The sequence below is a fragment of the Nelusetta ayraudi genome, unplaced genomic scaffold (assembly GCF_046127955.1).
Source record: "Nelusetta ayraudi isolate G7.1 ecotype Tasmania unplaced genomic scaffold, CSIRO-AGI_Nayr_v1 ptg000004l, whole genome shotgun sequence".
NCBI classification, from domain to species: domain Eukaryota; kingdom Metazoa; phylum Chordata; class Actinopteri; order Tetraodontiformes; family Monacanthidae; genus Nelusetta; species Nelusetta ayraudi.
Window position 1 is genome coordinate 826,034 of NW_027466054.1, and position 8,956 is coordinate 834,989.

Below are 8,956 nucleotides of genomic sequence, written 5' to 3' on the forward strand. Positions count from 1 at the left end.
TTAGCGGGTATGGAAAATGAATGAATGAATGAATGAATGATGATGACTTAATGGATAGTAAAGGAACCCTTCTCAATTACACAGAGTTTATTAGAACATATAATTTGCATTGTTCTCGGAGAGATTTTAGCAAAATTTGCAGTTTGATTCCTCTTCCTCTAATATACATGATTCAAAATGCTATAGTGTATAATGATGCCTCATCTGTGTTACCAAATCTCTTAATCGAAGGATGTGTTCTGACTGATAAAAAATGTGGGAATACACAATAATGCTATTAAATCCAGATTATTCCATGATTACCATAAAAAGATAATTTGGCGTGATTCTAGTCAAGTAATTGCAACCACAGTAAACAAAGCACATTATAAATACATAAAATGGCCTATCTTACCCAAAGTTAAAGAAACACACTTTAAAATCATAAACAACATATACCCTGTGTATTAATGACATTCCACACTTTGAGCTAAGTCACATTATTTTCTTTATGGATAACCTACAGCTCCGTTTCTGATCTCATAAATGTCATCTTATTATTGGGTAAATACCATTTTCATTGTGCAAAATAGAGAAACTGTAAGCCCTCCTTTTCTGGATTTATAAACGAATTTAAGTTGTTTTTCTCTTGCCTTAAAAAATGTAAAAATAACAATAATGCTTGTAAAATAAGTGTGGACTTTACTTGCCATTTGTTGTTTTAATTCTGAAATACCTTCTCTTTTGCTTCAGTACGTGAATATGCTTGCCTGATTGAATTTATTATTTATATGTACCTTGAGATGTCTGAAAATTATTGTGGAGCATCCTGGGGAGGTGTACTAGCAGCCTGCAGTGGAATCATAGAGTGAAAACTCAGAATTTTTCAGAAATAATCATCAGAAATCCAGTTCAGTACAACCATAAAATGGCAATTTTTGGATGAGCTTTACTTTGAAATTCTCCATCAGAATTTTATGAATCGGGTGTGGAGCATCCTGGGGAGGTGCACTACCAGCGTGAAGATGGAATCATTGCGTGGAAACTAGGAATTTTTCAGAAATATTCATCTGAATTCCAGTACAGCAAAACCACAAAGTGTCAATTTTTGGACCCAGCCGGTCACGCACCCCGGGGGCACCGGACTGCACAGGGCCCATCCAGGGTGAGAAAGATGCTGTATCTCGCTCCCATCGGCAGGTCGACCCACTGTGTGTAGAAGTGTATGTGTGTATATGTGCACTTGCGTGTGTATTTGACTATGGTGCAATTAAAATGGAGGGGTATTAAGGCCCTGGGGCAACCACGCTGCTGCTGAGCAGGGCGGCGGCCGCAGCGCACAAACCCCTCCCCAGGCCCTGAGTGTTTATGATGCAATTAAAATTGGAGAGGGTCTCGGATGGGATGGTGTAGCAGGCCAATGGAGACCCTCATCCAAAGCCCTAAAGATAATGTCAGTGGGCCCCCCCCCACCACCCCCAAGGCCGCATATATAGGATGAAGCAGACATGTGGTCTAAGGCCCTGTTTGCACTTGGTCATTTCATGCTTTTTTTGCTGATCAGATTACGAAAAACACATGAAGTAACCAAGTGCAAACAGTCCAAATTCGTTTTGACATCCGATCACCAAAACCACCTCGGGAGGTGGTTTTGGTAGTCGCATCGCATAAAAACGCATTCGTCACGGACGTGCGAACAGAATGCGACTTCAGTCCACATTAACGACCGCCTACTCCACTCACCTCTCCCGTGTACGTACTTGGTCGGCGCCCCAACTCCCTGCGTCGTCATTATAAAGTTACAAACAAGAAGCGAAAACAAATCATTTTTGTTAGACTCGTTTATTATGAGGGTAATAAATTTCACTCCGCATTAGCGTATTTTGATGCGATCACAAATGGCACGCTCGAGACGCATGTTTAATGGCTAAGTGCGAACAGATGCTGCAAGATCTGTTCTCGTGATCCAATCACCCAAAACAGTTACAAGTGACCAAGTGAAAACAGGGCCTAAGAGTAAGTTCCTATATTGTGCAATGTGCAGGTGTTGTTTTGTTTTCCAGTTTATAAGGATTGTTTTCTTAGCGATAGATAAGGAGGTGATCAGCATGCGAGATTCTGCCTTTTCTGAAGTGATATTAGTGAGGTCCCCTAAGAGACAGAAAGAAGGGGTGGCTATAATGGTGTAACCAACCTGTGCTGATAGATCATTGCATACCATGCGCCAGAATTTATTTTATTAGTGTGAGCAGGTCTGAGAGGCGGTCAGGAACATTTGAATCATCCGGTGTAGTGGATCCTGTGGAGTACTTTAAATTATATTGATTGTAGGTTAGGCTGTTTTATCATTAAAAAGGTGTTCAGGCAAATTTTCCTCCAGAAATTAGAGTGAGGCTGGAGAGACAGGTCTCTTTCCCACTTATCGATTGGGATAGATGTAGTGCAATCTGTATTTGTAAGGATTTTACATATCTTGGAGAGTAGTTTAGGAAGTGAGAATTTAAGAACCGACTGTACAGCCAGGGGGACCTCCATGTGTGCTTGTTCAAGTTTAAGTTTGAATCTTCCCTTAATTATGGACTTAATTTGCATGTGTGACAGTGGTGGTCCTGTCACTATGCCTCCAATTGATCATGTGCCCTGGCTACTTGGCCAAGGGGTTATCATTTTGGCTGAATGGTTAAGCACGCATGGCTATTACCCGGGAGTCTGGGGTTCAAAGCCCGTCTGGGCCCTCTGTGCCTTGCCACACATGTATTCTAAGTAACTACTATTGATTCCAAACTGTGTCACAAGATCTTGAAATGGTCTAAAATTATTATTCTCTCTTATGTGCTTTACGTGAGTTATACCTTTATCTGCCCAATGTGTGAAGTTTAGTACTTTTGTTTTGTAGTATACCAGGATTGTTCCAGATGGGCATACGATCGCACGGGAGAAGGGAAGAACCTGTGATTTTCAGAAATTCCATCCAAACTGTCAGAGTGACTTAAATTAACATTTTTCATGCAACTGTGGTGCTTTGGTGTGCTGATAAATGGCAAGTCGGCTAACTGAATATCACCACAACAGCTTGTTCTATGACATGCCAAGATATATCATGTGGGCTAGGTCTGAACCACTTATGAATATACTTTATTCTGTTGGCAATATAGTGATAAAGGTTTGGTAGTTCTAGTCCCCCAGCATCTTTTGCTTTATGAAGCGTCTTCAGACTGTTTCGGGATGGGTTGTTTTTCCATAGAAACATTGTGATGTTTGAATTTAGAGTTTTAAACCACTGAGCAGGGGGGGTTGATGTGGAGTCATCGAGAAAAGGTAGTTTAACTTAGGTAAAACCATCATTTTTACTGGTGCAACTTTTTCTAAAAGAGATATGGGTAGGTTTCTCCATCGAATTAGTCGGGAGCGACGGGTCTTTGTCAGGCTTGAGCACAAGGCTAAATCAGAATTCATGTTTGAAGAAAGAAGTCCAGTGTGGAGGATCTCTCTAGCCATTCTATTATAGGTAGGACCAATAGTTGGCCAAAGTGCCTTATAAAATTCTACTGGGAAGCCATCAGGTCCTGGGGCTTTATTTACTGGCATTTGTGCCAAGGCTTCTTCAAACTCTGCCTGAGTGAGATCTGCGTCCATTGTAGTAGCCTTTTCCTGATTCAATTTAGGGAGCACAATACTATTAAGAAAACTATCTATAGAGGCTTCTGAAGGGTTATTATCGGAGGAATATAATTGTTTGTAGAAATCTCTGAAGCATTGGTTAATTTCTTCTGGATCATGGGTTAGTTTGCCATCCAGGTTTTTGATGGAGGAGATTGTTGCTCTTTCTCTGTTTGACTTTAGTTGGTTCGCTAAAAATTTACTAGAGTTATTATTGCGTTCAAAATTCTCTCGGCGTAATCTTTGCATTTGGAACTTGTTTTTTTTTATCTGTCAGTTTGGCTAATTCCGTTTTTAGTTTGCATAACTCTTTCCACACGTCTTCTTCCTGTTGGATGGCATATGAAGATTCTAATGTTTTAATATTATTAACTAATTCAGACTCCAAAGCTAGTTCCTTTTCTTTATTGTGGCATGAATAAGATATTATTTTGCCTGGCATTACTGCTTTAGCTGTTTCCCAGAGAACATGTACAGGAGTTTCATGCAAGTCGTTAATTTGTAGGAATATTGTCCACTGCCTGTTAAAGTATTTTATAAATCTGAGTCTATGAGTAATGACGTGTTCAGCCTCCAATTCCAGATCGGTGCTCTTGGTGCCTTTGTAGAGATGCAGATAGAGGCAGGTGCATGATCACTAATAGTGATGGAGTGGATCTGTGCTTCTGGGATGTCTGCCAAGAGTGAGTTGCTGGTGATAAACTAGTCCAAGTGTGAGTATGAGTGGTGAACAGAAGAGAAAAAGGTGTACTCTCTGTGAGTTGGGTGGTTTGAACGCCAAGGGTCTGATAAACCAAAATCGCTCATATACTGTTTTAATGTGTCTGCAGCTAATGAGTGGCGTTGGCTAGCTGAGGTGTTTGATCTATCTATTCTAGCACTAGACTGAATTCACCTCCTACTATGAGTGTTGTGTTTACATGTGCAGAGAGTGACAAGAAGAAGGCATGATAGAAGGAGGGCTCGTCCACGTTTGGGCCATAAATACTAGCAATACAGTAATCTTTATTGTCAATGTTAGTGTTAATTATTATATATCTTCCATTAGGGTCAGATATTGTACTATTTATAATGAACTTAAGTCTCTTATTGATCAAGATAGCGACACCTCTCTGTTTCGAGTTATAACTCGCCGAGTAGATGTTTGGGAAAAAGGTCGATTTTAGATTTTGTGCTGTAGTGTTTGTTAAGTGAGTTTCCTGTAGTAGGGCAATGTCGGCTTCAAGAAAATTCAAATGGTTGAGAATTTTTTATCCCTGGTGCCTATACCCCGCACATTCCAAGTGATAAACTTAAGGGAGGACATGTTTGCTATATAGACCTAGAGTGGTGTGTGTGTGTGTGTGTGTGTGTGTGCGTGCGTGCGTGAGCGCGTACAACTGCATATGTAAACAAACATAGCTGCGATCTGTCACGGTGAACATTGTTACCAGAGAGAAAAGAAGAGAGGAAAAGACATGAGTGCAGCTTGAGGGGAGGGATGTTAAGGGGGGAGAATCAGTTCGATGCAGTAAAGTCATAATTAAGATGAAATGGCACTTGCGTGTTTATGATTGACAGCTATATAGGCATAAGCTGCGTTAATAGGATATTACCTGTTGTCTTGTAAGCCAGTGGAGAGGAGGGTTAGTACAACCACGGAGTTGACTCGTGATCATGATATAGCTGACCGTTGACAACCAGCTTGTCCACTGCAACAGCCACTCTAGAGCCTTCGTCAAGGAACCTTTTACGGATCGGGAAGAGGACTCTTCGTCGATCCAGAATCTCCTTTGGGAATTGATCGTTAACTCCAAAGTCGGTTCCGCGAAGTTCCCGGCCTCGGCTCTTTACCAGCACTTTTTGCTTGAAATGTTCAAAATTTACCACGATGGGTCTCGGCCGGCGGCTGTCAGGTTTCTTCCCTCCAAGACGATGTACCCGCTGGAAGGTGATGTTCTTGACGGTCTCCGTAGAAAGCTTCAGGTTCTTTGTTAGGAAGTCCCCTACCGTCCTCTCCGGGTCTTCCTCCGCCTTTTCGGGGATCCCTGAGAACACCAGGTTGTCCCTCATGCTGCGTGCCTGGAGGTCTAGGACTGTTTCCTTTAAATATTTATTGTCTTTAGAGAGTTGGCTCATTCCCTCAGTGAGAGATTTAACCGACCCTCGCAGCTCCTTATTTTCTGCGGCTAGGGAGACAACCTGTTGCTGGCTGAATTCCAGCGACTCGCGCATCGCCTGGAATTCCTTGTGGAGTATTTCCATTAAGTTTAATCTGGCATCAACGCTGGAGAGCCTTTGTTCGATCGACAGTGCGTTTACATGGCACTAGAGAAAATCGAATTATTGCCTTAGTCCGATTATGATCGGAGTTTGAGAACTCCGATTGGAATCGGACAACTCCGATTGAGACACCCAGATAATGCGATTGGAATTTGAATTTCTCTGCCACGTATACGCCTTAATCGGACTATTAACTGGACAATGCGAGTGCGCACGCGCCACGCCTCCCTCTCGCGACTCATGACCGCACAACTACGTCGTCTAACAAAACAGACGGCGCGAAACAACCTGGCAAACGCAAATAAGAATGTTGACATTTGGAGAGAGGATGAGACCGGGGCGATGCTTTCTCTTCTAAAAGAAATGGACATATTAAAATAACGTCCAACGGAGACCTTTTTAAAAAGGTAGTGCAGCAAATGCAGGGCTCCGGCTTTGCGCACCCTGAACAACTACGTATTCCTTCGTATTTATATTTCTACCTTTTCGTTCACATTTTTGTAAGTTAGAAGAATTTTAACTTTGTAAATAAAAGCACACCAAAGATATGTTTTCCTGATTTGTTTTTATTTTGGTAATTTCGCTGTTATTCTGCTGGAAACGGCGTGCAGCAGCACGAGCTTCCTCCACGGACGGCACTTTAATGAGCGTGTGTATAACTGAAGACACCGTTCCTTTGCAAAACCTGTACACAAACTCTCCCACCAGTCTGTGCTCCGAACCCGCATCCAACAAGAACGACAGTTTGGGGTCCGTAGCGACGGCACAAAGCGTAGCATCGAAGACATTGTGTTGTTGTAGCCCTCCAACAGCAGACGACGTTCTTGTCTGCCTTTTAAAATCACCATGAGCACAAGAAATAGGGTACACCTTATCTGCAAAGTGAGTAACACGTACATTATGAACTATCGTTCCATATCATAATGATTTAATATGTCAACCGAAAGCAGCTGACCGGCTGAAAAGACTCACTCCACCCCCTAGTGTTGGGAGGAGGACACGTTCCCGTCAATAATTCCAATTTCTCAGCTGCATGTATACGGGGACCAAGGTGAGAACTCCGATTGGACGGGAAAACCGAATTATTGCTTAGTCCGATTAAGCTCTGCATGTAAACGCACTGACTAATATGCCAATCGAAGAGTTACCGTGCGGTGAAATCGCTCCGGGGAGTCTTTGGGACCGCTTCGCTTGGAAGACGGCATTGGCGTCTTACACCTTACACCTGTCGGCATCTCCAAATAACCATCGCTTTCCTTACCGAACAGCTGCTGGGCCGCCGTCAGTAGATCGTCAAAAATTCACACACATAGACGTTACTAGCGATTTTAATGTAAGTAAAGAAAACATGATAGCCGAGGGAAACCAGTTGTCTCAGGCAGCCCAAATCAAAATGTTATCTCTGTGAGTCTCGGTAGCTCACAGAGGTAGACAGCTGATAGATAGCTCTCACTATGGGCGTGTTTTCATTACCTCGCCTCGCCACGGTACGGTGCACTGGCCGCTACACGGTTTTAGGGGGTGCTGTTTTGGTACCTCTATCTTTGAGGGGCCAAGCGAGACGAAGCGAGTTTAGTGGTGACGTAGTGACAAGCAGGGCACTGATTGGCTCAGTGTCCTCGTCGATGTTCCCTATCGGAGCGGACATCGCCGCCAACTGCTTCTTCGCAGCGCTTCATGTCAGGCACATTTGACCGTGAATACAAGTAGTATACTACTATTGATGTTGTACGAATACATTTATATGTGTATACATTTTTTGAACGCATTTTTTTTGTCTTTTGGGGAGGAGCTGGCAAACCAGGCATGCATAGAAGAGCATGTTTGTTGTGTTAGATTTGGGCTTCGACAGTAAAATCGCCAGTAATATTTTGTGTACATTTGTCAATTTCTGACCAATCTATTGATGGTGGCGCAGCACATTTGGAGCTGTTTAGGGAGGGAACCTAGTTAAACTGAAGACCAGTGCGGACACTGGTGTTGTATCACGCTCCAGTTGTTTTATTGTGTGACAAAAGAGGTTACCCGGAAGTTAACATGCTGAAAAGACTCATATCGCCTCCTAGTGTGGAGGAGGTGGACGCCGACAAAGAGCAGAGGGCTATGGAAGCAAATAGTTACCATAATCCAAATTAAAATGCAATAGCAGAAATGCTTTTTCATTTTAAGAACGAAGCAGCATTATTTCACTCATAATTAAAATCGTTAATAAATCAATCAATCTGCATTTTCATTTTCTTATTCAAGACTGCTCATTCTTGTACTTAATTCAAATGAAAAAGAAAGACATTTGAGATTTCATTTTCAAAACACGCGTGATCGAGAGCTGCCGTCACAGATACGGACGTAAACGAGGTTGCCCTAGCCAACCTGTTGTCAGTTATGCACCAGCACAACCTCAAAGCAGACGGGCAGCTTTCAACATCCCATTCGAGGCCATTGAAGGTTATTTGTTACATGGGTTCAAAGTGAAGGAGATAACGGAGCTGTTCGGCGTCGGCCACCAGTCCATCCGTCGCAGGATGCGAAGAAGCTTCGTTCTTAAAATGAAAATGCATTTCTGCTACTGCATTTTAATTTGGGTTATGGTAACTATTTGCTTCTATAGAGGGCGACCAGGTGACTACAGAAATAATCAAACTCATGAATGAGTCTCGTCTCATCAGATTGATTGATGGCAGGCAGGTGGGCGGCTACCAGGCAGTAGTTTCCTCTGCTGACTTGAAGCAATATTGCCAATAAATATGTTGATATATTTGACCTGATCGTCAGTTTTGACCCAGGAGCAGAGAGCCCTGCTGTTGCTTCTTCTTCGCTGATTTGATTGCTGCAGAAAAAAAATTCAGTCATCAAAGTGAATGTTACACCTGCAGAACGCGGTGATTCTTCGGGTCCAGCCCAAAAACCCAGTGACCCACAGAGTGCCTGAATAAAATCACTTATGTTTAGATGTACTGAAGTTTAACTTCAGCTAAATGCAAGCATATATTATTTTTACGTTATTATATGAATTTACTTTTTTGTACTCAACAAAATCATCTTCTGAACAAGTTTA